Raw genomic sequence first — 4464 nt, 5'->3', positions numbered from 1 at the left:
TTTTATTTGCATGTCTCTATCTCCTTTTTGACTGTGTTCTGAAGAGCAGGCACTGCATCTTACTCATTTTTTATATATCAAGGAGCAAAGATAGACCCAGAATTGGTGTGCACTGAATGAAATAACTAGCAGAAAAGAAAAAGAATATAATAAGCAAGAAATTAATAAGATTTCACTTATGATGATGCCTCATGATCTGGAACATAGACGTGGGAGAGGACACTTGGTAATTTATGGACATTTGGGTAGATGTTTTGTCTGTTTCCAAAGCATTGATGAGAAATCCTGATAAAATATCTGGTGATCTTGCCTCTCCCTTTATATTTGTGGCTATAGTGAATGGTTTGAAATATTTGCGAGTGTCAGGTTTTGTAGTTACAGGTTTAAAGAGAACTTGTCGTTGGTTTAGGGGAAATGCAAACTGATCAGTGAAAAAAAAAAATCCAGTATTAGTTGATATAAGAAGAGAAAACCTTTCCAGTAATTCTACTGCTGGGTATTTACCTAAAGAAAAGAGAAATACTAATTTTAAAATATACATGCATCCTAATGTTTATTGCAACACATTCATAATAACCAAGATATGTAAACAACCTTGAGTCCATCAACCGATGAACAAATAAAGAAGAGGTGGTATAAATATACAATGGAAAGTATTAATTACTCAGCCATAAGAATGAGATCTTGCCATTTGTGACAACATGGGTAGATCTAAAGAGTATTGTGCTAAGTGAAATAAGTCAGACAGAGAAAGACAAATATATCATTTCACAAGCATGTAGGATCTAGAAAACAAAAACAAACAAAAAACAAGACTCTTAAATACAGACAACAAACTGGTGGTTGCGAGAGAAGAAATGGATGGGGGTATGTATGAAATACATGAAGACAATTGAGAGTTACAAACTTCCAGTTATAAAATACATAAGTCATGAGGATGAAAAGTACAGCATAGGGAATATAGTCAATAATATCTTAATAGCTCTGTATGGTGACAGATGGTGACTACACTTATCATGTTGAGTGCTGAGTAATGGACAGAATTGTCAAATCACTGTGTTGTACACCTGAAACTAATATAACATTGTATTTCAATTATAACTTAACAATTAAAAAACAGACAAAAAGAAAGTGAAAGAAATAGGGAAACAAACAAAAAGTATAGAAAACAAATAAATGGCAGTCGTAAATCCAACTATATCAATAACAACATTAAATGTATACAAATTAAAATCTAGTCAAAAGTCAGAGATTTCCAAATTGGAAAAAGAAACAAAATCCAACTACATTCTTTCTATAGGAGACATATTTTAGGTTCAAAGACACAAACAGATTGAAAACAAAAGGATGGGAAAAGGTATAGCACGCAAACAGCAACCACAAAGAAGCTGGTATTTTAGCAATGTTAATATCAGACATAGTGAATTTTATATGTGCCACTAGAGATTTAAAAAAAAAAAAACCTTTAGAGTAAACTGATACTACTAAGGTGATCAGAAAATTATGCGTATGTGTGTGTTGTGTGTGTCTAAAACACAAAAATAGTGTTACACATCTCAACTCATGTTTACGCTGATTTGGGCATAGACTTCTCTCAATTCTAGTAGTAATAGCATGTGAGGACTCTGATAGTCAGAGGTTTTAGATATGCTCTTAAGGGCTTTATATTTGATATAAGGGATTTAAATTAGTCATAAGTGGGGTTTTTTTGAGACCAACCTAAGTTGTTACCTGCTTCCTAGGTTATAGAGAAATGTCTAGGAGGAGCTTTCACCTATTTTTTTAAATATAAACATTCTTTTTTTTTTTTTTTAAATATAAGCATTCTTTTGCTATAAGAAAAAAATTCCTAGTTAATGAATTTCTTGGGGAATTTTATGCAGATAAAATCTGAACAGACCACAACTCCAAATTAATTCCACAAATGTCTTAGGTTATTATTAGCAAAGGAAGGTTTGTGTTCCTCAAGGGACTAATAATGGCCTAGGACAATTTTAAACTTCAAGATTAAATAATAGTAACACTATAATTATAATGTTAAATTTCTCCAAAAGGCTTAAGAATAATTCTCTCCCAGCTTCTGGTTGCACTCTCTGGCCTCGTCTGACTGACAGCAGAGCTTGGAATGGGGAGCTCTTTGGATAGTCACTCTGATATGGCATCTGCATCCTCTGAAGGCTGGGGTCATGCCCATTGCTCTGCTTCCTGTTTAGGAAGAAAGTATTCTCACAGCTTAGTTCAAGTTTAAGCTTTGTTTCTCTTTAGTTTGTTTTTCCTCTCAACACAACATTATTTCCCTTGTTGGCTACAACCCTGAGTGGCCAATGGGACATGAAGTATGTTTAGAGTATGCTACCTGGGCCAGATCCACCATGGCTACCCCACTTGTCAGTCTAACCAAGATTCTCCCTCAATCCTCAGAAGCCACTGTTTAGTGGCCCTAGACCTTCCAAAGGGAAGATGTGGGGGAACCTCAGGCCAAGTCAACTACAGAAATTGCATGGGTCCCTTGTCATTGGTCTTGCAGAAGACTGTCAGCTTGGCTCTCCTGTTTGGAATTCTGATAGAATAAGAGAACAAAACTCAATCATTCATCAATTCATGCATGGAAACAGCAAGTAGTGAGCTCCTACTTTGCTCTAGATTTCAAACCAGCTGTCAGAGATATAAATGTGCACAAAGCCTTAGTCCCTTTTGAGGAGGAGCCAGAGGTTGATATGTGAAAAACACACATATATATAAACTATTTGGAACAGTATGTTGTGATAATAGATGTATGTAAGAGGGAAGCTCTCCAGTCTCAGGCAAGTGGCCACACCATAGTCAAGTGTGCTCTCTGGGCTTTGGCTCCTATTTTGGTCTAGTCTGAAAAATAATGCTTTAATCATTTGTCATCATTCACTCATCATCCATTCACTGATTCATTCAGCAAACATTACACCTTGAGTTCCTGTTCTCAGAGAGCCCATTGGCAGAAGAGGAGAAAGACCCTTAGAATCTAGCATGACAAGTGCTCTGTTAGGGGTGAGTTGCAAATGAGAGGCCTGGTGGTATAATCTTTAAAGACTTCATGGGAGGTGATTAATCTATTGGGGCTACTGGGTGGCATGTAGAAATCTGAACTTGCCCATTTGCTTAATGATGTTATTGGATGAGTGGGTAGGCAGAGCAGGGAGTTTGAATGACTTTCAGCTGAATAATGTACCTAACATTCTTTGGTGGGGAATGTATGGTCAGAGCATTTTAAAACTGGTGCTCTTAAGAGACTGTATAGGTAGTTTTTTTTTTTTTTAATTGGTGGTAGGGTTTTTACAAAAATTTTTTAAGTTCTAGTTAGTTAACATACAGTGTTATATTAGTTTCAGATGTACAACACAGTGATTCAACACTACCACACCCAGTGCTCCGTGCAATATGTGCCCTCCATAATACCCACATTCCCCACCCTCCCACCTCCCACCCCTTCAAAACCCTCAGATTGTTTTTCAGAGTCCATAGTCTCTCGTGGCTCATCTCCCCCTCCAATTTCCCTCAACTCCCTTCTCCTCTCCATCTCCCCATGTCCTCCATGGTATTTGTTATGCTCCATAAATAAGTGAAACCATATGATAATTGACTCTCTCTGCTTGACTTATTTCACTCAGCATAATCTCTTCCAGTCCCATCCATGTTGCTACAAAAGTTGGGTATTCATCCTTTCTGGTGGAGGCATAATACTCCATAGTGTATATGGACCACATCTTCCTTATCCATTCGTCTGTTGAAGGGCATCTTGGTTCTTTCCACAGTTTGGCGACCGTGGCCATTGCTACTATAAACATTGGGGTACAGATGGCCCTTCTTTTCACGACATCTGTATCTTTGGGGTAAATACCCAGGAGTGCAATTGCAGGGTCATAGGGAAGCTCTATTTTTAATTTCTTGAGGAATCTCCACACTGTTCTCCAAATTGGCTGCACCAACTTGCATTCCCACCAACAGTGTAAGAGGGTTCCCCTTTCTCCACATCCTCTCCAACACATGTTGTTTCCTGTCTTGCTAATTTTGGCCACTCTAGCTGGTGTATGTTGGTATCTCAATGTAGTTTTAATTTGAATCTCCCTGATGGCTAGTGATGATGAATATTTTTTCATGTGTCTGATGGCCATTTGTATGTCTTCTTTTGAGAAGTGTCTGTTCATGTCTTCTGCCCATTTTTTGACATGATTATCTGTTTTGTGTGTGTTGAGTTTGAGAAGTCCTTTATAGATACTGGATATCAGCCTTTTGTCTGACTGTCATTTGCAAATATCTTCTCCCATTCCGTGGGTTGCCTCTTTGTTTTGTTGACTGTTTCCTTTGCTGTGCAGAAGCTTTTGATCTTGAAGTCCCAAAAGTTCATTTTCGCTTTTGTTTCCTTTGCCGCAAATGCACTCTTTAATTCCCATCATCTATTTCAACTAACCCTTCTCCTACCTCCCCACT

Source organism: Mustela erminea, chromosome 1 (genome assembly GCF_009829155.1).
Source record: "Mustela erminea isolate mMusErm1 chromosome 1, mMusErm1.Pri, whole genome shotgun sequence".
NCBI lineage: Eukaryota > Metazoa > Chordata > Mammalia > Carnivora > Mustelidae > Mustela > Mustela erminea.
The sequence above is the reverse complement of the archived record's forward strand: the minus strand, read 5'-3'. Positions refer to the sequence as shown.